The 27,640-nt window shown below is 41.6% G+C and overlaps 1 long non-coding RNA gene across 2 annotated transcripts; it reads right to left on the bottom strand.

The window, feature by feature from the left end:
- Positions 1–43: 43 nt before the first annotated feature.
- LOC142604475 (uncharacterized) lies at positions 44–27,532 on the bottom strand. 2 transcript variants are annotated; one of them, XR_012838339.1, is made up of 4 exons: positions 27,412–27,532; positions 20,530–20,649; positions 1,336–1,661; positions 44–303 (listed from the first exon to the last, which is right to left on the bottom strand). It is a non-coding gene; the product is annotated as an uncharacterized LOC142604475 (long non-coding RNA). The 2 variants fall into 2 exon arrangements; XR_012838340.1 differs by having other exon boundaries at positions 1,336–1,658.
- Positions 27,533–27,640: the final 108 nt, after the last annotated feature.

Genomic DNA, 27,640 nt, shown 5'->3' with positions numbered 1-27,640 from the left:
GGTCTGAGATGCTCCGGTGGGTATAAAAAAAGGGGGGGGAGCATGAAAGAGGAGAGTTTATTTACATCACAGATCACTGAAAGTCACTGCCAGGATATAAATCAAAGCTGTTCCTTTTCAGCTTTACCATACCCAGAGATCTGTAAACTCAGGGCCACGAAGCTGAGACGGGAGCCTTGCTCTCCTGCAGACCCAGAGTTCGGATCCAGAGAACACGGTCCGTATTTTTTAAGCATCTTTTCTTGTTGATTACCATTGCTGGAGTGACTGCAACAGCCCATCATCAAGTCATATTCTGTTTTGCTATGACAAAACATATACAGTAGACAAAAAATTAAAGTTTCTGTAAATAAAGATGTCATGTGGAAACAAACATGATTTCTGTTTGGCAGCAAATAGCTTTGTTACCAAAGCACCTGGCATTTTTAAACGTTGATATTTGTATCTTTCTCTGTTAAATATTTTAAACAGAAAGAACTGCTCTGGAGAAAGAATTGTAGTAGGAAAGGAACACTCTAACCATCCACCTCAGTCATGTTCAAGATTAATTCATAATGTCACTTGCACTGAAAAATCACTTGTATTTCACCTCTCTTTTTCCAAAGGTCTTTAATTCTTCCTCGGAAAAGGAATGTTATTTTGCCGTTCAATTACATTTTAACCATTCAATCAGATCGAGCTATATATAAACGTATGGACTCTTGTTTCAGATTCCCTTACTCAGCTTTTACTTCATGACGAGAAGAGCTGTGTTCCAAGGTCACAACTGATTAATCTTGACCTGTGAACCTTGAAAGCGTAAAGTCTTAATATAAATGTATTACTCTACATAGTGAAGTGAAATGTACTCTGTATCCATGACAAATAATGAACTGCATTTTTCTGACTTTACTCTTTAGTTGCTAATTAAGCACTTAACTACAAGATCTGTTAACTCTTCAGTGCTCTTTGGATAAATTATGTGCCTATAAAGAGAGCAAAATCATTTGGCCCTCTGAGCAGGTGTGATGGAGCTATCTTCTCATCAGGTATTTTGCAAAAGATTTTTGCCTGAGCCTTGAGGATGCTCGCGGTGGAGCTGCCACGGGCAATATTTTTATATTACTGGTGCTATTACAGATTTCTGGTAATATTTCTTAGAAATTAAGTCACAAGACAGGGGCAAGTGAAATAGAGTTATTTTAGAAGAAAAAATTTTGCTAAATGGGTACTGCCATCACATTCAATTATACAGTAAATAAACTAAATAAACTAAACTAAACAAAGGTTTGAGGGGAAAAAACACATTTCCTTTCAGTGACATCACATGAAGTTAAGCTTTTTAAAAGAAAATACCTTTTTTTAAACATTCATTAATACATGCTTCTGGAATGTGTCTCTCATGCATCTTTCTATCAGAAACTCCTGTCCAAGTGGAGGAGTGAAAGCCTGTGCTGCTGCGATGCTCATGATGAGCAGAGCCAAGTCGTGTTCCCAACGCCCGCTGCGGCTAGGTGAGATGATCAAACGCTGGTTCACCTTCCACGCGCTTCAGTGCAGCTTCCACCGTGCGACACCAGTGATGCCGGTGGAGTTACTGCAGCGTACAGTGAGGGGAACTGGGCTTCCAGAGTCCAAGAGAGATGGGAAGGGAGAGGAGTGGCAATGCCTCGGCAGCTCTGCTAGGTAGGTACAAACAAGAAGAGAGAACGCCTATGTTCAGGTCAGTCTTACCAAGCAGGTTTCTCATCATGTGTGCAGTTTACTGGCAGACTCTTAGAAGAAAATGAAGTATACCACAAAATGGGACTTAAATCACCTGGCACTTTAAGTTAACCAGAAGATAGTAAAGTCAAAACAAATTTATCAGGTGCTTCTTGGGATGGCAACCGGGACTGGAAACATTTACAATTGTGACAATGCAATTAGTTGTGCTCAACAGACACCATGAAATCATTTTCAGAATACATTAGGACAGTCTTACACGGGTGTTTTCAGCAAGCAGATACCGTATTTCCTGCAGATCTGAGGCCTGATGCAATTGAAAACATAATAAATCTATTTTTATCTTTAATCATTCATTTGAAGTACTGACAGGCACATTAGGCACTCCTGTGTAAAATTAGTTCTGTTCATGCTGGAAGCAACCATGTATTCCATCAAGCTATTTGTATGCTTAATATCAGAAGACTTCTGGGAGATGTTCCTGGTTTTGTGTGAGGTTTCTCTGAAATATCTTGTTTGGTTCCTAGAAGACAGTATTGCTGTCATCATCGACGTCCCAAAGCTCTGTGAATGGTACGTCATTAAAATCTCCTTTAACCTGCAGGCTGCTCTGGGAACCAAAATACAAATGTGCTCTCAGGAAACTAAGCAGTGAGATAGAAGGACAGCTGGGTTAGGAAATGCCAAACCTTGACCCCACCGTTGCCTTTTACCACCAGAAAGGGTGTTGCAGCCATCACAACCGAGCAACGGGTCCTTCATCTGGGGCGCACCCAGGGCTGCAGCCGTCAGTCTTGCAATGGTCGCTCCAGCTGCTGTCTTTGGGCCCGAGGCCAGTAACAAGGAACATCTCAGTAATACATAACATCTTCCTCTACACACATGGTCTGATCAGATGCTCTAGGGCCACAGAGAAACCCTAATCCTGACACTGCACTACCAGTTCTACTAGTCATGGTTTCTTAATGTGGTTCCCTTTTAAGGGTTTTGGAGGACTCATGGGCACATGAAACAATCTTCCACATTTTAAACCAGGACTGCTGTTGCGTATTTCCCAGTGCCTAGGCAGCTCTCAGTAGAACCATCAGCTTTGCTTATGTCCAAAGCGCTTACGTACTGAGTAAGACTCATTTAGAGAGACAAAATGAGATTTTAAACCAGGTGTCGACTTGTGTCCAAAGCTGCCCACCGCCACAGGAGAGCACGCAGCGGTTCCTGCTCTAGACACTGTGCAATTTCGTTGCCATCTTCCCAGAAGAACAAGTGTGAAGGTGGCAAGGTTTTGGCCAATCTTGAAGGTGGCATATGACATGTATTTACTGTAAACTCCATCTGATCTAAATCAACATCAGCTCATTGCTTCTGGACGCTCCATTGGAACAATTGTTCCCATTCCTGTGGTTGGGTTGATCAGCCACTGGATGTCACTATTAGTCCGAATACATAAACCCAAACAGCATTTGTTTGGCATTAGAAAATTTCTAAAGACAGGATGAATCTGAGCACACCTAATAGCGATAACATTTTCAGATGCTGAAAGCTTTTGTTCAAGTCTTACATTTCCATCAAGTATATGGTATAAGAAGTGCCTGGTTTAATACTTTCTTTTTTTGGCGATTCATTAATGAATCTGATAGCAACTCATAGGTTCTCAATTTCACTGTTTTCCCGACAGTAAATTCCTGTCCTGTGCCACGTGCTTTCTGCGCAGAACCAGCATGCAGAATCCGGCATCCCGCAAAGTGCTCCTGAGGCAGCCCCAGCTACCTGGCGATGTCCTGGGCGGAAAGGCACCTTTCCAGCCCTGGCATCGCGCACTGTCTCCCTCCCATGGACAGCCCAACTGAAGCCCTTTCAGAGCTGCCTGGCTTCCAGCGCAGACAACAGATGCCTTCAGATCTTCAATTCCAAATCTGATTCTGTCTGATCAAAACGTGTCCAGAGTCACGGCTACAGAAAATGGCCCAAATCAGGAGCTGTCAAGATACGCTGCTGAATGGGGAGAGGAGAAAAGGAAACTTTTATTCTTTATCTCCTAAAATCTTCAAGTACCAAGTATCAAAGTAGAGAAAATGAAGATAAACTAAACTAATGTTCTTTGTAGGGTTAAAGGACAGAAGATCTGTTTCTCCAAAGGGTGAGAAAAGTTGCACTGGCAAAGTGGTTGTTGTGTGTTAACACAACCGGCCAGAATAAGCATAAAACCATTGAACAAGGTGCAAGGTAATGGAGAATCTGAGCCAAGGACTGTAAAATGAAAATGGAAAATCCAGAAAAATAAAATAATAATAAAAAATTAAAAATCTAACTCTAGTTAGCTGATGTGAATCTTACTTTTATAAAGCTCCATTTTGGCAAGGTCCCAACTATATTGCAAGGAGAGCCAGTCACAGGCAGTACAAAGCAGAAACCTGAAATGCCAGCCGCTAACTCCTGCCCGTACAGGGACAGCGTAGTTATCCTGGAGCAAAAACTGACTGTAATTCATTTGGCACAGGGTGGAAATCTGCTGTAAGGAAATACAGAAACACTCGATAACGATGCTCAGGACCAAAAACCCCTCTCTTGAACGTCCCGTCAATGACAACAGAACAGCCAGTGGCAAAATTACATACAAAAAAAAATCTAGACAAAGTTCTTTTAACATGTAAAAGTATGCCCCATCCCTGGCAATGTTCAAGGCCAGGTTGGATGGGGCTTTGGGCAACCTGGGCTAGTGGAGGGTGTCCCTGCCCATGGCAGGGGGATGGAACTGGGTGGGCTTTAAGGTCCCTTCCAACCCAAACCAGTCTGTGATTCTATGATAAATTAGAGTTTGTTTTGGAAATTAAGATAAACACTAGAAAACAACTTGGAAATTAAAAACACCAGACCTGATTCTCACTAGCTCTCATAATTGGGGAAAAAAAAATTAAATTGGTGGTAACTGCTTTTAAGTCTATGATACACAACTAGAAGAAATTAAGTTAGGATCGGGTCCATTTCAACCATCAGGTATGTACTTCTGTGCATTTATTTTCTACTGTACAATTAACAGCATGATTTTTCAACATTTCCTCAACCTAAAACACAACCCCATTTAATTATGCAAGTGACAGTATACGAAACAATCTCATTATAAGCTCTTTATCTCAAAGAACAACACCCCTTAAGGACAGCGCTCATAGAAGGGACTCGGAGCCAGGGCAGGAGACCTGGGGCCGCACGGTCACCTTTCAGGCTTCATTCTCTGCGGTGATATACCGGGCTGCACAGCCCTGCGGCGGCTGGCTCGCTGCCTTCCATTTGCTGTGCTCTGAATGGCCCCGGCTTGCAGCTCAATGCTCCTCGTGCTCCAGGAAAGACGGAGCATCCAACAGGTCTCTCGCAGCAGCTCAGAGCAGATCGATTACATCTCTGCTTGGCCAGATGTGCACAATAGAGTCGCAATGCCGAAGTGAGCTGAGTTTGGCTGCACTTGACAGTCGCTGAGACAGAACAAGAGGAGGCCTCATAATATCAATGCATCAAAGAGGAGAAGAAAAGTATTTCAAGAAAAGGTATTTGAAGCAATTTTATTAAAAAGGATATGACCGATTTGGTTTACAATTATTCTGAAATTATTATTTAAGATAATTAGATTGCTCTGAACCAATGTTGTAATTTTAACACAGGTATAATCACTGTAAGTGACATTAAGAGCTTGTCCAAAGGCAAATTGCATTGCTCTGATTATAATGGGATTGTTAAAGCTCAGCAAATCCCCAATCCAGATATAGTTGGCATAGCAGAAAAGGAAGGAAAAGAAGTTATGCTAGAAAAAACTAAACTATCTTGGGCTTACACTGACATAGATATTTCAGTCAAAAGGACTCCTAACCAAACCAAAACCAAACCTTGAAGAGCAGCAAGGTATACATCAGCTCCAAACCACGGAACTGCAGTGGAAGCAATGCTGAAATTTTGTTAGTTTAAGCTTGAAAGAGAATCTGAGCAAGTGCCATGAACGTTGCCTTTTAGCAGTGTCCTTCTGCGGGTTGTACAGCAACCTGGGAAGAGGGGATGTGAACATACCCACGTCCGAGGAGGTGGCTTTGCAGCGTTAAGACGACCAGCCTCTCCAGCTGGAGCTCCCAAGGGTGTCAGTGCCACACAAAACGGCAGCTGGCCAGCAGGGACCCGTAGCAGTGATCCTCCAGACATGCTGAAGACTTTTTAATAATAGCTTACAAACCCAATCAAAATATTTCTCTTATATTGAAAAGGAAAGTTACAGTAACCTCTAATCTGACAATCCAGTATCTGTATTTCTTCCCCTCTAACTCCTGAAGAAAGTGAAAAATAAAAAGCCCACCACAGAAGGTACGCATGAACCGGTCAAGAAAAGAAGAAACTGCGCATGAGCAGTTCCTAGAATCAAAATCGCTCAGCAGTTCCTAAAATCAAAATTTGAGCATGCTCCGCTCAGTCCGTCCTCGCCGACCCTCAAGTCCTGCAGGGCACCCGTGGGCATGAGGAAGATGTGTAAGCCCGAGTATCAGCAGATGCGCTGGAAAAGCAGCGGCCCGTTTCAGGTCAGAACGCTGACACCATGGGAAACGCTCCGTTCTGCAAACATTTCCCCCAGATCAAAGGAAACAGCTTTTAAAATCATTTTAGAGAAAGCCTTTAGAAAAAGTCCTGGCCACTGAAGTTCACAGGAAAATTTGCGCTAACTTAGTGGAAACAGAAATGAGTTCAAATCAGTAACTACCTGCACCAGGTTCTGTCTCAAAAGCTGAAAACTAGAAACGAGAAGAACAACTGACCTAAATATTCAGCAATTACTTAGTGACTGTTAGTGAATCTATTTTTGAGTGGTTAACTACAGACTTCTCAAAGAAACTTCATCACCAGAGATAAAACTTTAACGAGACAGCACCTTTCAATGTATCTCAGTTTGAGGCATATAGAACTACTAATCACTCCAGTGAGAAATTGGGTCAGAGTTATCCCCATCTTCCCCAAAGTGCTGGAAAGCTAGATTTAACTGTATATATATTTAAATTAATGTATAATTATATATTTATATATCAGTTTGTATTCTACTTAGCAGAGATGGCAAAGTATAGTAAGTGCTGAAACCACTTTGGATGTAAAAACACCAACCACGGGGCATTTTTTGCTAAGTCCATTTTCAGCCCTGTTTTCAACAGATAAAAAATCTATATTAATTAGTGAGTCAAAAACCCCGCTACAATTCTTAATGCACTAGGCAGAGACAGGGATATTTTGTACCTGTTAATTAACAGACATAAGATGCAATGTGGATGTAAACAAACACATTTGGATGTTACTTATGGTTGCACAGATCTGTAAATAAGAAAATAGGGGTAAGTAAAGGTGTATTATTTTCTACCAGTATTTCCAAACTGCTTCATCGTATTCCTACCATATGTTCATATGTAAAGTCTTAAATTAAGAAAGTTTAAGCACAGCATGCCTTTTAGCGGACTACATCCTCAGTAAGCGTCACTCAGCAGGTAGTAAATCACGGCTATTTGTGCTAGCTGGCAATGTAGCCCTAGATTTGCTGTAAGCATTATCTGTGCTTTCATATTTCTTAAGCAGCAGCCTGTTCAGGTTCCATTTTCAAATGTTTTTCATCAATAATGCCTAAAGGTGGCATGCTCACTAAACAATCTTGCTAGAAACAATACAAGATAAGACATAAAAGACGAATTAGATTACCCAGTCCATGTCTCCAAATGCAACAAAAATAAATGCAAAATGCTTTGGGGTTTGCCGCTTGCAGCATGCAACAGCCTTTCCATTATGCTGTGCCTGAACCTTTGCCAGATTTCTTCACAAAAACTGAGTGCTAGGACGAATGGGAAGAGCTTGTCTGGAGGTCACCCTGGGAGCTGGGAAGTTCCACTCCTGGCTTCTTCTAACGCCTTACCGGGCCCTTCCTGCCGCCTTCCTCCCAACTATCAATACGGACTTTTCAGCTTCCTTCCCATGTAAGTCTTACAGATAACAAACGATGACATCAGTGTTATTACATATATCATCTAATGTTAATGCTATAAGTAAATCCAGGACTCTCCAAACAGATTGAGACCTCTAGCGTTGTGTGGCATAGCCAAAGAGTTTACATTCCTAAATCATATAATCATTCAAATACCAATGACAGGACCTGAAGTAACTTCATGCTACAATTCCAATTTTAAATGCTTCCATAGGATTGCTGCAGGGGGGGACTCCCTGGTTCTTACAGCCTGCATCCTATTAGTCCTCCCAACAACGGGGTCCGTCACCACGGCCCACCCCCAACACCACAACTACAATAGCTTTTTTTCCCGCCCAAGCTTGTCATATAAAGTCAGCCTCTTCCTCCTCACTCAGAATCAGCTGGAGGGAATTCCTCCCGTCCTTCCTTGCTTCGCAGAAGTTTACATCTTACCCCTCAGCAGTTCTGAGCAGCACTCCTTTCCCTAGTCACCTCCCTCGCTCCCTGCCTACCCCGTCAGCAGCCGCACTCCTACACACCTTCATCTTTCTCTTTCTCCCTCTGTACTCTGCTCCCGACTTTACTTTCTGGAGCGTGACTTTACAACTGACCCCAATCACACAACTGAGGGCAGAACTGAGCGAAGGCAGCGGGAACCTCGGAGGACACGGGAGTCCCGGCGAGGAACAGCCCCAAGGTCACGGCTTTGGGCTGCAAGGTCCTCACAATAGACCGTGTCGGTGCCGCTGTGTATGTGAAGTGCCTACGTACCTCCATAAGTTACACATATATGGGTAGGGAGGCGGCTGATTCCCACGTGCTGGGAGGAAACATTTACTGATATTTCCCAGATAAGTGCTATTAAAATGATGAGGATCACTGCCATGTCAGGAGTGTTGCAGAAATCGTTTGATGCTGTTCTGAAGCTGAGAAGAACTATGTAGGCACTACTATTATAAATAATAGTTTCCCAGTTCCTAATCCAAATATGTTAGTAATAGCACCACAAATAGCTAGGCTAGAAGAACATTGTGAAGCAAAAGCAACTAGATGAGTTTCATTTTCTTTTGGTGAGGAATTGCTCTTTACAGTTCTACTACCCGAGTCCACAGTGTCGGCTTTGAGCTGCCAGCTCCTCAGGGCAAGGTTTAAATTAAGTCCTCTTCTACCTTTTTTTTTTTTTTTTTTAAACCCAGGAAACTATTTATATTCATTTCAGGCTTTGTAATCTTCTCCAACCCACTGTTAAAAAATAACAAACAAACAAAAGAATAGCCAAAGCTGAATGTTGACTCTAAACCCCCTTTTCCAGCCTCCTATTTAATCAGCCTTGTGGCATATTGGAAAATAGATCATTTAGTTCCACTTCATTATTACTTTCTGGAGCGGTGGAAAAAAATCTTACAGTCAGGCTTAAAGCACCTAAATACCTAAAGCCATATTCTAATCTGTAAAGCACGTGGGTGTAAAACAGGCAGGCAATTTTTCATTTCCTTGGGGCGACATTGTTTATGGTGACTGGCAGGGCTTTCTGTATTCCATCGGGCCCTTTCCGAGCACGCTGCCAGGCACGTACAGCCGCACTCGCTGCATTGGTGATCAGATTATGTGCAACGGCAGATAATGGCTATGTGGCTGTCGAGGGGAGCAACGGAGGGACTGGTGCAAGGAAATCTGAAATTGCTGGCTTCACCCTTAGAAATACAGAGGGCTTAGTATGTCAAACATACACTGAAATGAGCATGGTTAGTAGTGCTGCCAGTGAAAGGCACCTGCGATCAACGCAAAGAGTTTTACCCTTAAAAAGTCTTGCAAAATACTATTGCCTATCCAGGAGACAGTCATCAGCCTGCAGTCTGGATTTCTAACCACCGGAGAAAGAGAGGTTCAGGAGAAGTTCCTCTAACCTGGAGAAGACTCTCATCTTCTTGCGGCAACCCCCCCCCCCACAAATTCTATGGTGTCACAGACATTTAGGAACAGGATTATATATCCCCTGTGATGGCAGCTGACTGGACTGAATCACAGACGGTCCATTCCAATTGTATGTTCCTGCAGCAGATTTTCAACTGGCATCTGAGAACATGAGATTGTTGATAAACAAGCTTCAAATTACAATAATGACAAAGTGATAATATCTTTGAACTCATTTTGGTTTGGTTCTTTCACATGTTGTTCATCAACATTCTAATATCAAAATAAACAAATGTAAATACTGCCTGATGATGGTGGTAAAAAACATCAATAGAGATTGAAGAATTAATTAAAATGGAAAAAAATTATCTGGGGAAGGACCTACCCGGGACCTTTTGTTTTGAATTATGTAAAGGTGACCATTCCTTTCCCTGCCTTTTTTCTCTGACTGGGCACTGCCTTCATCCATGCATACTACTACATTAATTAACTGCCCTTAGGAAGCTGACAGGAACACACCTTTCTCCTGGTTCAAAGTGATGGAGGCATTCTAAAAGCAGTTACGTTGAAATATAAGAAAAAGGCACAAAGTCCTCATTTCTTTATATTTCACAAGAATCTGAAGACAAGACAAAGATAGTGAAGCATTTCTGGACCTAGCCAGCAAGCAAAAACTTGTTATTTTAAGTTGTTTACAAAATAAATCCATTTCAGGGACTGAAATTGCTCTGCTTGTTCATCGTGTCCTGGCCAGAGATTACGGGTATCCTTAGGTTTGCTGGAGCAGCTGCGGTAAGACGTACTAGCAAAAGGCAGAACTGATGCGCAGCGCGGGGCTCGGTGTGTCGGGTGACGGAGGCAAGCAGCCTCAGCTGGGTAACGCTCGTGCCCTCCATCGGGAGTCTGTGCCCTGCACCGAGAACCAAAAACTGGACTAGTAAAGCCTTTTCTCCCTCCAAGCTGCCAGGCACTGAAAGATCTCCCTCCTCCCCGCGCACGGCCAAAGGGCCGGTCAGTCGGGGAGGGTGGAGAGACGAATAGCGGGGTGCTCTGGAGGCAAGCAGGGGGTCTGGGTGTTCGGTCCTTGCAGGCGGTGCCTGTGAAAAGCTGCATGCAGTGCGCAGTAAAAAGTTGTTACCGTCTGGTGCAGACGTTGTGCCGTACACGGTGCAGCGCAGGGACCGGCTGGCGGCATGTTGACTGCAGAGCAGCAACGCAAGGAGAGGCTTATTTAAAAATACAGACACGTAAGCAAGGCAGAAACCCCACCTCCCCGTGGTTGTCTGAGAAGGATCAAATGGGTGGAAATGCCACAGATAGACACACTCCTCCCAGCATAATTGTTACTATCACAGCTGTGGTGGAGAGAGGGGGAGGAGAGCGGATGATGCAAGGAGCTTGGCATGGTGCTCAGCAATCGCTAGGCTGCACCCTTTCGTAAGAGGCGAGGAAGCGCTGGAATCCACCAGAGACAGCCCAGCTCTGCGCGCCGTCACCGGGTGTGCAGAGCTGGGACTGCAGAGCCACGGTGACACGCTGCATCTGCGGCTGCATCTGCTGTGCAACCCTCCGGACGCGCTCAGCCTTCCCACCCTACCGCGCAAAGTTTATCCAGCAGCTATGCCATTTGCTCCAACAGCACCGGTTCTTAGTCACTTATTTTCAGAGCTCATTACAAAGAGTAATTAAATGGTAAAACGTCCCGAGTCTTAACCCTATTTAGTAGATAAAGTGGATAATTAAGTATTGTTAGCTCCATTTTGCATCTATGGAAACGGGTGACAGAGGCTAACACAAGGTCACAGGGCTACTCTGAGTCAACTCAGGATTATAATACATCAGTTACTAACTCCTTCATCCAAAAATGCTGGGATATTGCATTGATTTTAAGGAATTATGCATCAAACTGCTATTCCTGTCTTATCACCAAGAAATCTAATACAGAGAAGTAGTGCATGATTTAACCAAATCAAGTCTTTGGGAGCTCGAAATGAGCACTGATATTTTGCATTTCATCTGTCAGGTGAGATAACCACCATCGCTTCTTTAAACAATCTCTGATGTAGCTAATTGTTCTCATATGCATATTTTTGTACTAATGTATAACGGAGCAGTGAGATGTGACAAATCTGAGACCCGGCCCGTGGAACTTAATGTTTAAATGTTATTATTTGTAGGTGCCTAGGCACACCCACAAAACCCTGACGCTCGTTCTCCACGGGAGTTTCTCATTCCTGTTACCTGCAGCAGCAGCTCTGAGATGTCAGACAGCGTCTCCCGAGAGCACCACCTTCCCCGAGGTGAGCGTGAGCCCCGGGAGTTCCAATGGCTGTATCCTTCGGGCTATATATAGCTCTATCCCTGCAAACTATTATCTCACTTTTGGCCAGTCGACTTGCTTCATTCAAAAATGTTTATCTCGCCCGAACTGCCAGCCTAAAGGTGGAATGCTATTTTCAGACTATGAGAGAGGCCTAAAGAGAGCCTAATTTTTAAATACTTCCCTTTCCTCAATTTTTTTAATGCCTTAGTACTTATGCAAGATACTACAAAGTGAAGACCTGTATTTATTCAAAATAGGTGTATAAAACTGACAACTTTTCTCTACTTACATGTCTCAACCTGACTTCTAGGGAGTGGAAAAGACTTCTAACGTGTTTAATTTTTGGCTTCGGTCCTACGGCAGACCAGTAAGGCTCAAGAAAAGACCACGTGCACTTCATGTAGGGACCTCCAGACAGTCACCAACGTGCACAACAACTGTGCTGACAAACCTGGGATCATTTGAACTATCAGCTTCACGGAGCCATCGTGTCTCACAAATTCTGATTGTCTTCCAAAGCTTTGTTAGGAAATGCATGATTATACTCACATAATCACAACAAACATTGAATTCCATACTTCCACTTAAACCTGTGGAAAATTTGTGACAGATTTAAAGGGTGGGAAAAGTAGACCCTCTAAGTAAAGTGTATGTAATAAAAAGCATCTTACAAAATGCACTGAAGTGAAAAAGCCTTTAAAGGACAATTGCCTTTATTAAATGTTGAAACAGTTTGAAAAACAGAGTTCAAAAACTGCCCTTATATCTAAAATTCTCGGTGAGGACTGAGCGGAGGATCATTTCTTGCCACGTAATTCAGGTGTAATCAGGTGAGATCCCCCTGTGCCATGATACCCAGGACGAGACACGGGCTAACACTCCCTAAATCAAGTTAATGCTCAATGGCAGTTCACAAGTTAAATGACTTGGGTAGTTTCCAGTATGGACAGACCCACCACTCACAGTGTGGCACACTGGAGACATCCAAAAGATTTAGATAGCTTTATTGCTTAAAAAAACCCCTCAAACCAACCAACCAAAACAACTCAAAGTCTCAAAAAAAATCAAGCTTTGTAGAGAAATTCAAGGCAGCTGGACCTGACATTGGGACTGGACTGGTGGTACAGCGATGCTCCCTCTCCCCATCGCACGGCTGCCGTTCCGCTTGGCTCCGAAGCAGTGTCACTGTTAATTGGATGCTGAGTGACGGATCTGGCCACCTGGCACTCTGTCTGGCTCCGAGCTGATGATCGACTCACTTGGCAGGCTAAGTGGGGAACTGGCCACCCGGCTAATACGAGGGCTACAGAATCTCTGACGAGCTGCTGCCAACCTACTAAGGCGGTTTTTTATTGTGGATACTGACAGTAACTTCTCTCTTTTGCCATATTCATCTCTCTCATCACAACTTGCGTGCTCACAAAGAAACACCCAACTCATGACCCCCTCCTCTCTTTACTTTCCTCTGACTGCTATGACGGATAGAGACAGACTCCTGCCTTAATTGCTAAATGAATGAGAACAAAATGAGCTTCTCGCCTTCTCCAATTTCTTTAAATTATTCCAAGTTCCCTACCCCCACTTCATCCTGTCTTGCTTCTCACCATCATTCTCGACACTCCAGATTAAAATTTGTATTAGCTGATGAGTTTCACAACAATTTTTGATTGGTGTAGTTTGTTGCGTGTTTTTTAATTAGTAAAAATACTGATAAAAAATAGGAACAACAACAATCCAAAGAACTGGACAAGAATAATGTGAAATCAGATTCATGCCTGAAGGCTAGATTCTCCACTTGCCTTGCACCCTGTTTTATTATTAGCACTTGCAAAACCTTAGTGAGAAAGGCCACAATTTTGATTTGATTTTTTTACATTCATTTTGCATATATGTAAATTACTCCACGAGGAGCAAGGCAATGGAAAATGAAGAATGAAATGCACAAAAATACATCAGTAAACAATTCTAGAGTACTGTCAGCGTTAGTGAAACATCCTAAGTTATGCTATGAAAATGCATTTTATTACTTCAAGATCTTAAAGAAAAAAGTATCACAAGTACTGACATTTTCTGCCCAGTTTCAAATGTACTATGATGAGGTTCCACAATGTTTTTAAGCTGGTCTTGGGATACAGTAGGTAGCTAATGTCAAGCTCTTACGTCGATTAAAAATGATCTGAAAATACCATAGTTTGTTAATTGCAATAATTGTACAAAAATTAGATCACTGATCGGAGTAGGACTACATTCACTCCTGGTGTGACTTCGTTAATTTAAACCAAAGATAGATTTGCAATCAAGGGCCTGAAAGAACTGGATCAGGCTGCCAAGAGGTAAGGTGGCCCAGGGGGTGGATCTTCTGGATTTTTAAACAGCCAAAGCTTAACTGAAGTTAATAGAAACATTTTGATTTATCCAAGTGAAGATTATGGAACTTGTTTTTCTCTTTTCATTGTATATATGCTACAAAAAATGGAGGGAAGTATACTGTAGTTCTAACATCACAGTTTAAACCAACATAGCCTGGCACTGGTGCTGACAGAAGCAGCCACGTGCTGCTCCATCCGCTCATTTCTAGGCTGATACAGCCTGTTCATTTGTCCCAGGCAAAGTTTTCACGCAGCCACATAATGAAACACGTCATGGCACTGATCCAGGTAAAAACTAGGGTCACTTTTCACTCTGGTTATGTTTATCTTCGATTGTTCTCCCATCCATTCATCACACAAAGGGAGGGAACAGCACGGGGACAGAAAGAGGAGGCTGGGAACTGCAGAAGGGGGGATCATTTCTTTTAGCTGCAAGCGCTGCCTTAGAGCCGTTAGCATTCACTGTGAAGCCACAAGATAAATAGCTCACCTCTAATAACTGCAGCACCAAGGAAGTGTTCATAGGATTCGTGTAGCAGCAAAAAGATGTTATGAGCTGAAAAAGTGCACTGAAAAATGGCAAAGTGGTATTATATTGAAGTAGCAGATGTGGTTAATCCTGAAGAAGGCTCTTTATATGAAATAATTCTGTTCAATTTTCTGAATCTGCATGGTAAGTTCAGCTCAAGCTTTTAGCAATATTGCAAGCATGAATGTACATATTTATACTGTATTATTTACACACACACAGTGTCTGTGTCTAATAATATATTAATAGACATATATATTTGCATTAACAAGTTATTAGAAGTTTACACTTTGTGGTCCAAGATAAAAATATCACAAAAGAAAGGAAAGGAAGGAAGGTGGTCAGGTAAATTCTCTAGTGATCTGTCACTTGGTTTCCCTTTTATTCCCCTCCTATCTGTTGTTTCAGAGTGTTGGTGCCCTGAGCAACACAACAATAGCTGAGACAAAATATTCATGTTTTAATTCACCTCCAAAATTCGATTTGGGGAAGCTGTCTGTCAGAAGCAGACACTTAGACAAAGTGCTGGTACCTTTTTAGAAGCACAACAGCTATGTGCTTCCATGTCTCTGAACTTTCCTGGAATTAACCTACTTATCTTTTGTAGCCTTTTTTTTTTGCCTTTTGATTTTTCTTTCCAATTTTCATAATAGCCCTGTAATTATAGGAAGAGTATCTCTCTACAGTCTAAAGATGGAAGAAAGTATTTTAGATATTCATCAAGACAGGAATGAATGTTGAGCTAGTCAAGTTGCTGTCTTCACATTACTTTTTACCTTTTTTCAGCTGGACAAGTGATTTTCCTCATCCATGCTGGAAAAGGTTTCAGGAAACTAACTGCTTTTCAGGGAGCCCTCATCAGCATGAGCACCATCTTTGCCTGTGAGAGCATTTACTCTCCGTTACCTGGTGAGCCTTTACCAATAAAATTACTGCCAGTCTTGGTCAGAACTTACAGGTGAGTCAGGAACCTGCTCACCAAAGCACAAACATCACCAGCCACTGAAAGAATCTCCTTGTCTTCCCGCAGAGCAGCATTGCTCCCCTTTGCAGTCACCATGCCAGATGCCTCGCAGGTCACACCAGTGTTCTCGTGGACACTGGGGACAAAGAGGCACTGGGGTACATGTGGCTCGTAGTGTGTGTGCCTCCTGACTTGTCCGCATTTCATCACCTTCCAGGTAGTGCTGGTGTCTGCTCCTGGCACCAGTGTCTGCTCGCTCCTGGACTATGGAGCCCTCACTGCTCACAGTTTACATTAGAGAGGGTACTGCTTGTGTATTTGACCCCATTTCTCCATTCTGGCTTTACAGCCACGTGTGACTGCTCCCCTTCATGTCTCACAGCTCACTTAAACACTGGACTACTAATACTAAAAAAAGACAAAAATCCAGTGATTTTAGCTGACTTCCAGTTTCAGGTGTCTAAATGTCAGGCTACCGGAGGCTCTCCTATGCTCTCTGACTCTGTATCAGAGCTTGAACTACCAAGTTATTAGGTAACAGCTCCTTGGCACAGAGCTCCTTCCAACGCGTTCAGCTGGCTCAGCTCTTTCGGATCTGAGAGTGCTTTCCATTTCTCTGACTGGTGATGCATCCCATCAGCAAGGACCCACATTATTTTCTAATCTTTAACTGGTAAAGGGCTGCTGAACAAGTACGGCTGTCATTTCCAAGTGTGACATTTAGCACTGCTGGCGTTCATTTTGCCCATCGTAGGTGTCAGCAGAATACTTGTTGCTGGTTGCTAACAGGCTTTGAAGACTTCCAGCTGTGGACAAGGATGATGGAAAATGTGGGGCAAGGGATTTATTACAAAAACCTCAGCATTTGGTGTTATCTTAGTAAAGTCTGTGGCCCTCTTTCTGTTATTTAGCCGTCACTGCTAATATTGATCCAAATCGGAGCTGGGTGCTGCCAAGCCCCTGCAGCTTGCAAAAGCCAGGGAGTTGTTCCTTAGTACCGTACCTGTGTCCCTGTTGCTCTTCTTTAGTGCTCACAGCAAACATAGCAGTCACTGCTTGGTTCTGATGCTCACTGCAGTGACTGATTCGTAGCCTGTAAGCAACTAAATTTTAGTTCCCTGTAAAAGGTTGTTTTTCTTTAACTGGTCTGGCAGTCCAGGAATAGCTCTGTGCGCTCTAATACATACAGCATTGTAAGTAATGACAGATAATGCTATCAGGGTCTTTTCCTAGAATATAGGGATTAACTCACCTCATTAAAATGTACACATTCTGCACAGCATAATGCAGTACTACTTCAGGACAACTATTTAAGCCAGCCAAAAGATACTATGTTCTGCGAGAACTAGGATGATCCCTTGCTGTCTTCTTACTTCCCTCTGTTCAGATTTTTAGAATCTTTTTAGATTAATACATAGATATCATAGCACTGAGCACTTTTAAAAACCTAAAATAGACTACATTAGCTTAAATTTCTAGGTAGTAAAGAAACTTGAGAGGAGAGAAACATAATTAACTTGGAGCATGGAAGGATTCCCTTGTGAGAAAAACACCCTGAACTAAAAAAGGTAGTTCATACAATGTACCTAACAGTGAACGTACCAAATCTGGCAGGTTATACACTGAAGACTCATGTCTTAGGTTGAAGGTGGAAGGATTTTTCTTTTATTTTCCATTGAACATTTGTTCTTATCTATTTAAAACTTATTTGATTTCTTTGGATATTAAAATATAATCATCGCAATTTTCAGTGCTTGTTTTGTTTTTTTCTTGCAAATAAATGAAAATAAAAGCTGCGTTGCTGGAATTGCCTATAGGTATTTCTCTATGTTCAAAGAATTCTTCTAAAAGCTGTGCTAGCACATGGAGCCCAGTTTTGCTCACGTGAAAATAAAAGGTGGAAGTATCCTGAGCATCAGCAGATGGAGAAGGTAGGAATGGAGAAAGCAGAAGTCCATTCAAGAAGATAGTGCCCTCCAAAAACCAAACCGCTTTTCCCAAATGCTTCCCGTTTTTTCCTCATAGGTTACTTTTTCTTTTCAACTTACTAAAGTAATTCTTAGCCATTTCTGGGCTGCTTAATTTCTTTCTGCTTCTGCAACAGCCTCTGTGAGAAATGGCAATTACATATATATTTGCTTCAGAATTGAGCTCTTAGACACGTATTTATCTACCAGCTCAGTAAATGCCTGTTCTTACAGATGTGTAGGTGGCTACAGAAAGGTGAATTTTATGGAACTGACTGCTGATCTACTACAGATGAAAATTTTAAAGTCCAGACTCCCATGCTAGTTATTACTGTCTTACCATAATTCAATTTATTTTTAACAGCCCTACCTAACTTAATTATTCTGGCATAATATGTCAATCAGTTGCCCCCCCCCCCCAACACTGTTTGGTTTTTTTTTAAAAACTATGGTTACACTGCCAATTTAAAACAAAAGAAAGATATTTCTGTGTTAAAGCTGGTTACATACCCTTGGCTTGATTAATTCTATGTATAAAGAAGTAAGAATCCTAGGAAATATCGCTATGGGAAGAAAGAGCAAACTCGAACTTCTTATTTATGCAATTCCCAGTCTCTCCCTGACTGGTCAGGAACTTTGGCTGGTTTACATCCTTCTGAACAAATCCTTAAAAGATGCAAATTGTTTGTTTGATTGTTTGTTTTTTAAAAACTCCAGACTAGCTCTGTAAATACATCATTTCGGAAGACTACTGTAGATTAGATGTGTTATAGTTTATATCAATAAATCTTCTGCTTTATCAGTATGTCAGAAATCTTAGGAGATGCTTTGTATTGTCTTGTACCATAAAACGACACAAATGTTTTAATCTAGTATATCCTTCACAGAGCCCGCTTAATAATGAAAAAGCTGCCATACAAGATAAAGAAGTGAATACAGATAACACAGTGAAGCCTGAAAATGGGGACAGAGAAAACTCTCCAGGCCAAATAGAAATCTACTGGGATTCTGTAAATGAACCAAAGAGGAGTTCATTCCCATTGTTTTAAGAACTAGTAAATCAGTCTCAATTAGAAATTCTTCTCAATTCTAAATAAGAATTGTAATTATTTAGTAACACAATTTCAATGACAGTAGAGAGTCAGGGACAATTCATCCTTTCCAAAGCATTTTTAATTAAGTGTGCTTTCTAACCTGGCCAAAAAATGTCATATCCTGAAACATACCTTTTTCTAATGATATATATAACCATAATAAGGTCACTGAGGGCACTAAATTACGCTCAGCACAAATGATAGTAGTATACTGAAGGTTGGAGAAAGCACTTCAGCCAGCAGAGTGTGAATGCACCTCAACTTGCTGCTGTAAACATTACAGACCAGTCAGATGATTAATTCTATCACAGCCACCTACAGCTTTAACAATGCTTTTGAAAGAGATATTCTCCAATACTTGTTAATATTATTTTTGTGGTGACATTTATTGAAGCATAAACAAACTTCATAAACATGAATTAATAATGCTGGCATTAAATGTTTTAAGAAGTATTCAAAAGAGGTTAAATGATTTGCCCAAAAGAAGTTCTTGAGAGAACAAAGCACAGGACAACATCACAGTATATCAGTGTTAATAACCCGTAACTTCCCCCAAAATGAACTCATGTTCTTCTTTCTACCATTTTCCTCACTCTTCAGAATAACAGTTTCAGCTAGAAGGGATTAACTAGAGAGATATACGTATTCATGTACTACAGAATGAATCCTTTTTCTGCTTCTGTCATTTACCGTTTTCAATGCTGAACATCCACATGGGTAGCAGTGTAGCATCCCAAGAGTAACAGCAAGCACTCCGCCCCACTCTGTCTTCTTTCTGTGTATTTGCTGTCTGACAAAAGTTTTAAATCTCGTATCTTTTCTTCCATTTACAATTTTCAGTACATTTTCTAGAAAATACCTACTATGACAGGCGATGTCTCTAAGTAGCTCTTCTTCATAATCAATTTTAGATAACATAATATTAATTATAGCTGTTGTCCAAAGGAAAAACAGTGCTGAGAAAGCAAACTAAGGTTACTGTTTCCTTTTGAGATATGTTATGAAGAACAGCCAAATGCCACTGAAGTATTTCATTACTGGCTAGCATAATACTGAATCACAGCACAACTAACGAGTATAATTGCATTCAGAAAGTTTCATTTTAAGAATGTGTCAAACATATAATTTGATTAGGGCGTGTGAGTATCTGTGCATGGGTTGTTCATGGTACATTCTTACGTATGTGAATCATAAGGCATTATGAGCCACCTACCTCCTGGTAATAGGGAAGCTGCAATATTCCTTCCTATTAAAAAGAAACCTGGACCATCTTTTTAAAAATTGACGGCTGTCTCAGCACACATCTATTTTAACTCCTAAGCTTCTAGTTAGACCAATAACATTCATGACGTTACTGAGAAACAATAGTTATGAATTTTCTAATCTAAAAGGGAATTTGAATTTTCTGGTAATAATATTCTAAAGTTTAAAAAATGAAACATCAGTATGGTGTTTACAGTTCTGAATAGCTCTATTTTTTAAAAAATGCTGCTGATTTTAATGGGGGGAATAGATTGTCAGTTTATTAAAGTTTGGAACAGGTTTATTAGTTAAATAGATTGTACGTTAGGAAAAAAGCATTCATTTTGCCTGTAAGAGGTAAGTGTTTCTGTTCAGGGTTGTAATTCTGTTTAGAAGACATGCAAGATTAAAAATCATCTTTCAAGCAGCTACTGACCAGGCTTCCTGCATACTTTAGCCTGCATGTTACAAATCTCCTCTGTTAGCTCGGTAAGAACTTCAGCTGCAAAGTCCATCATCCCTCTGGAGAGGCAGCTCCTCAGTCTTCAAGCCAGCTCAGCTTGCTGTGGCACCTGAAAAGAACAGTAAGATGTTATGTCAACAAGACATGCAATGATTTCAAAGTCATCAACTGTTGATAAACTTCCTTTAGAAGAGCCACAAGTTGCAGTTCCTACATAGCTTTTTCCATTGCCCACATCTGTAATGGAAATGACCTTATGAATTACATCTTTCTCTAATTTTCATGGATCAACTAAATCAAGATATTTGTACCATTAAAGCTGTGTTTAGAATGCTGCAGCATCCTTGGGGCAGAGGCCATATTCCCCTGTTGTTTTATAATATCTTGAGCAACAGATTTCTGCTGTAAAAGCAGAACTTTAAAGAGCTTCTGGTGATTCTGCAATAACTAACATGTATGGCTGAAAATGATTTAGAGGAAAGAAACTCTCAACTTAGAAGCAAATTCTAGATTTCTATGTTATATATAAACAATAAAATTATAAAAGCATGAAAAATAACACGAGAACATCCTTTAATATTAGGTTGACTGCAATGAAACTACCCTTTGCTGTATGATGATTATATAAAATGCAAACAATGTCATTTACCATTGCCCGCAGTGCTTTATTATTTCACGTGAAAAGGAATATAGTGAAAGGAATTTAGAAGGGGGGTGGATAGTGTCAGCAGTAACAACATACACGATTACACATTACTATAATTAGCAATGGAATTTAAAGAATTAAAAAAGCAACATATTTGCTTTGGTTTTAACTATGCTTTTGACTCAGCAGCAATTCCATTGATCTACTTGGCAGAAAAGTTTCTCTCAGTCTTTTTTAAAATATAAATGCATTAGAAGGAGAAATGCTGTGACCAAAGGTAAATACTTCAAAATAAAAAGAGCCTTAAAAAACCCTCCAGAAGGCAGTTTAAGCCAAATCTGGGATAACTATGGATTAAGAATACTTCAATGTTAGTTTGTGCTCCCCTCCTTTAATACTACTACCTTGCGCTAATATGCTTTGGACTGTTTTCCCCAAGCCTTATACTGACCAACTCTTACGGTATAGCTGCTTTTTTTACTTTGATACACAAATTTGTGAAGCAACCTTACATTGCGACTTCTAACACCACGTATAGTTCTTTTATTTCATTCTGAAGTGTGATTTCTAAAGGTTATAGATGTGAATGAAAAAGTGCTGCTGAGGTACAACAAAGGCTTCCAGTACATCAGATGTTGCTTAATTGCCGTCGCAATATGCTGAGAAACATATCTGTATGATTGATGAATGATTTATCTGATCGAAACTATCTCCATGTGCATTTGCAGCAGTTTTCCATGCAAATCAGGTACTTATGCACACAAATTATTCTAGTTAGCTACAGGAGTCTATGATGACCTAATCTGCATGTTCAGCTGTAGTACACCTCTAAATTAGCATGGAAACTGTGCATCTTTTGCATGCAAAAGTGCATGCCCAATTAAATTGGAAGGTGGATTTTTTACTATCTCTGCATTGCTTTACTATACTTGTAATTGGGATGTACATGTTACTGGCATCTGCTTTAACTCATAAAAACATTTTGAAGATATAAGGAATAATTTGCTGGAAACATTAAAGTTTTAAAAATAAGTATATTCATCCTTTGAAAAAGTGTAATTCTCATATAAATTTGGGAACAGAAAACATACAGGAATAAATACCTGCAGTTAATGCTCTTATGTTAAAAACTTGGCAAAGGTTATTATATGCAATACTTGTCTTCACAGCATCACAAAAAAGCATACTTTTAATATCTCACTGGATGGGGACAGAGGAGGTTGAACGTGAGGCACAGCAGACACTGATTATACCCTCACTAAAACACAAAATAGCCAGCAGATAAATTGTGACTTCATAAGTGAGCCAGGCTTACAGCTATCAGACAAAGCTGTACTTCAAAGGTGAACAATAAAGTTTATGTAAGGTCCTCTGTCAGCGTACAGCCAGTAAAACCAAAACTGATAAGCTGATGAAATGCTACTTGTACCTGGACTTTCATCTTTTGGCTCTAGGAAAAATAGTTGCTGGACTAACATGTGAGTTTAAAGAAGGAACCATGTGAAAATAACATCCATAGAAATACGGACTATTGAATCAAGGAATAGAAAGACAACATCGTGCATAAACTCTTTGTAACCTATGTGTGATGATCAGTTAAGTTGAGAAGCAAAATGGAATACAGGCATGTGAACTTCCAGTGGTAAAAATGGGAGACTTGCTGAAAATTTAATTTTCACTTTCTAATAAATTTGAAAAGGGGTTCACTTCAGTAAAAAATTCTACTGTGAAGGGTGAAGACTTTGCACAAGGCCAAGGTTCTCAATACTGAAACACATTAGAGACCAGATTTGTTTATCTTCTCTTCTTTTTAATGCTATTAAGAAGGTCGGGTAGAGTTACAGATTGCCCTCTTCCATATGTTGATAATATATAGGAAAGGCCACAGGAGTACTGGAAGGAGGATTTCTAAAATCTGAAGATACATTAAAATTTAATCTGAATGCTTTTTATGCTGTGCTTTGAATGGGAACACAGCATTTTCCCACACACAGGTATTTTCTCTCTGTTTTGGTTTTTCAATATCTTTAAGTTAAACCCCAAGTGATGTTAAAATTAAAAAAAGCACAAACCCACAATGGCAGAAATGTTTGCATGTAATTCCATCCATAAAAACAATGAAGTGGATGATTTTGCAGTTCTAGAGCCAAGCCTTGCTTGAGCCACAGAGAAGCCACTATTTACCAGTGAACAAAAAGATGAGAAAATTCTCACTTCTTGTGATTTATTCCAATGACAGGGTTAATGACACAGGTAGACATGCCCATTGACTCATTAAATTGAATGGCAAGACACAGCTAGAAGTTAATTTTCCTTTGGTATGTGCTTAGGCACCTAGTTACGACAGTATTTGTGTCACCAGAATTTATTCCCAACCTAAAACTGAGTCGATCTTTCCAATCAAATCTGTGGAGGCATTTTCATGCAACTTTTTATCTTTCAAAGCTCTGTAGTTGTAACAGCTCATATTTTTTGTAGGTCAGGCACCCTGATGGACTTGCAACATGTAAATTAGTTGATTACAGTGGTACAGTCGCTACGGATGTTTTGCTACACAAATATCTACACACGTAGAATATTAATGACAACTTTCATTCATAGGCAACATATGAATTATCAATGAATGACGTTTTCAGTGTTTAGCAGAAACCTTTTAGCAAGGTTTGATCTAACGTTTTGAAATATGTAATCTCCAGTGTGGTAGATACAGCTGTGTATGCCACCCCATATGGTAGAAACTACCCTGAAGAAGCCTGGCTCGCTCTGAAGCATGGCTGTGCAAGTTGTAAACATTTACTTTAGGAATATCCTGAAGAAAAATTTGAAGTTGGAATCAGGAGCTATGCAGTTTGGATCTGCACATCCCCGCTGAGGTGCAGGGTATGTGCTTTCTATTATCAAGGTACACTGTGGCAATCGAGGAAACTATCAAGAGAAATGGGCTCTGAGGCTCCTCGTAGTTTAGCTGTGCTGGGAGCTGGGATTTTTTTTCCATCCTGGTATCGAGCAATGATATTACAGGGAAGGCCAGCTGTAAAAGGAGAATCAAATATCTGTGTCATGAAAGCGTTGGGAAAATTCATTGATCTCTGTGAAATTGATTTAATTGCTTCTTAATTATCACTTGAGTATGCACCCCAAAATACTTGGTATGTTAGAATTTTGAGAACGTCAAAGCAGTTTTGCCTGCTTTGCAAACAAACTGAACGAAAAGCCAAGGTAATATTACCATTTTAAAGTCTCACCCTACACTTCAGTCCCTGTTTCTGCAGATATCCTGCTCGCTGGTTGCAGGTAACGTAATGGGCACCTCTAGAGACCAGCCGCTGGGAAGGCTGCGGAGCACAGCCTCCAGGACACCCTGGTCAGGCACCAGACACAGCGAGATGACTGGGAGCAGCAAGCACCGACTGACCAAGGGCAGACTGTGCTTACTGCACTGCCTGATACTCTGCAGTGCGACGACCGGCTCTAAGGACAAGGGGACAGCTGTGGATGTTGTTTTCTTTGACTTCAGCAAGGCTTTGACATGGTCTCCCAGTAGCGTTGTAGCCAAACTGGTGAGATATGGACTAGACAGGTAGACTGTAAGGGTGGGGGAAAAATGGCCGAACCATCGGGCTCAAAGGCTTGTGATCAGCAGTTCAAAGCCCAGGGACTTCAGGATGTAAGCTACATGCCAGCAATGTAACTGGGAACGTGTTCATGGGTAATTAACCTGAACGTGAAAAAGGCTGATATCTGTTACATACAGTAGGAGTGGAAGGCTCTAAGCCACTTCCAGGCCTGTCCTTTTATAATCAGCACATTAAAAAACAAACAAGCCAGTGACTGTGTGACTCTTAGATAAGAAAATTTACTTAATGCATTTAAAAATTAAAAGTAAGTTCATTGCCAGAGAACAATGTAAGAGGCTAAAATTGACCAATGGCTAATAGCTGCTAGGATTTAGAATGTGGGGAGTAATAAGCTTCAGTTGGACACATTGATTTTCTATATCCCTGAGTGGCATAGCATCGTGCAGATTTGCAATTTTGATCCACTGTGTTTCTCCTGTTGACGTGCCTATGAAATACCACTGACGTATGCCTCACGTGGCAACTGTGAGCATCATCTCTGCCACAGGAGGAAAGTGCTATTGCCAGTGGTCAGCACAGAAATTTAGAAATACTGGGAGGAAAAAACCCTGGACGGCCAGAGCCAATCCTCTTTTCTGGGAAGTATCTGAACACTTCCTTGAAATGTTGGTATGGGACACTGACACAGGCTGCTCCGTTTTGATTGCTTGTCATTAACAAAAGGATCAGACTCACACTGCATTATCTCCTCACTGGAAATTTGGCCTACTGACTTATCCAACTGTTTATCTCATCATTAATTATATTAGTCAGTATATTGAATTACTCTATACTTTGAGCCCATTTTGAATGTCACCAGCACATTTGGGAATGTCTGTGATGTCATCATCTCTAGGTGTAAACTGTAAGAAATTTTCAAGGCTTAAATGGATCTAAAACTTGTAATCTAGCCAATGAAAAAATAAGTTCAATGCAGGTTCATACTCAATATTTGTCCTGGATGCATCTGCAGTTTTGCATTGTGTATCGGGTTTAAATAGCCCTCTCTTGCGTACTGCTACATAAAATAACATAAACAAAAGAGGAAGTGACTGACCAGAAGCCATAGCACTACAGTGAGGCTGGCAGAAAGCACTGTCAAGGGTCCTCGGTACATAAATGGACATTCATTACATAAATTTTAGATATTAGTAATCTCCATTGCTACCTGCAATAAAAACAGATAAAACCATACAGCTTTTGATTATGAAATTGTCAATGTCCCTTGAAGTTCCTTCAAGTTTTTGCTATGCAGATAATTTTACACGTGGAATGACTTATTCCCTCAAATCAGCATTTCAGACAACTTTATGGCCCACGTTAAACGTTGTATTATGCTGTTACGCTGCCAACATTAGAGGTGACTTTGGTCACCGGTCTTTGATAGTGACACATGTAACTGTTTCCTGTAACAGCAGGACTTTCTGTTTTGCATCTGGATTTACTGAAATTAAGCAGTTCCAGTGGTTGGGTCCACTGCCAGCTCATCTCGGTCACTTACCAAAGACAGCATTTTGCAAAGCACCTGGGTAAGGACTGCTATCACCCATACTCGGACAAACCACTGAAGACTATGAGGACTGTAACATCAAAAACCGAGGGGAGAATTTGGCCTCTGATGTACTCGGCTGCTTGACTTTGTCCAATGGCAACTGAGGGAGGCGGTAGCCCATTTCTCCAGGACTCTGTACTCTCTTCTGTCAGTCACTCGTGAGCACGTGGATTCAATTATCAGTGGTCTATGCCTCTGTTTATCATTACCAACACTGATATAGTAAACAAAGGGTATTTTGAGATTTAACTAAGTGGGGTTTGTCAAAAATTATGAAAAGATTCCACTCTAAGCATAAAGCGTGTTTTTCGTACTGACACAGTGAACGCACACTAGCAAGATGCACGGGACACGCCAAGTTCCTGGATCTCCAGTCCTATGGAGGTAACGGTCACAAACGATACGCACGCTTCTTTCAAATCTGGTAACTCTAGGTCTGCAGGACAAAGTTACTCACTAAAAATAGCCCTGTCTCAGGAGCAGATTCCACACAAGCCAGAACATGCCATAGCAGTGTACCTGTGCTGCGAGACCAAACACAACAACTCACAGAAAGGAGCGGTGTAACTCCACATTAAGAATTTTCTTGGCAGTTGCACCAGTTTGGTTCGAACAAAGCCAGCATCGGCTCCTCCACCGCTACCTGGAGCGGAGCGCAGTGCCGCGCTGCGCCGCAGGGCCCCACCTCACTGTCCTCTCCGTCGCTTCGCAGCACACTGAAGCAGACATTATGTTTCATGTCGTGCGCTAGCGATGCGGACAGCCGGAGAAGCGTTTGCCAAGCTACACTGTACAGATAAATGGAAATTATATATATTTATTCTGCCTTTTCTTTCTCTTCTAGCACCTCCAGCAGTATTAGTCTCTTCACTGGTATGTGCAGTTTTTTTTTTTTGCCATTCACAGACATCACTAACGCAGCTTTAACACTAATTAAGACGCTGACGAAGAAAAGAAAGGCAGTGCCAGTGGCGGGGGCTGTGTGTGTGACAGGGCAGCAGGTTGCCACAGCAGCCGGAGCGTGAGGCGCACAGGCGCCTGGGAAGGGGCACTTACAAGCAGCTCCCACGCCTGGTGCCAGAGGGGACCCGAGGGAGGCCCGGGGGAGGCCCGGGGCCCGGTGCCGGTGTGCCGGGGCCCGACGGGCGGCAGGCCGTTCCCTCAGGCCGCAGCGGGGCGCGCGCGCGGGGCATGCCGGGCAGCGCGAGGCATGCCGGGACACGCGCCCTGCGCCTCAGCCGCCCAAGATGGTGGCCGGGCGGCTGTCCCCGCCCCCGCCGCGCAC

This window comes from Balearica regulorum, chromosome 19 (genome assembly GCF_011004875.1).
Source record: "Balearica regulorum gibbericeps isolate bBalReg1 chromosome 19, bBalReg1.pri, whole genome shotgun sequence".
NCBI classification, from domain to species: Eukaryota; Metazoa; Chordata; class Aves; order Gruiformes; family Gruidae; genus Balearica; species Balearica regulorum.
The sequence above is the reverse complement of the archived record's forward strand: the minus strand, read 5'-3'. Positions and strand labels throughout refer to the sequence as shown.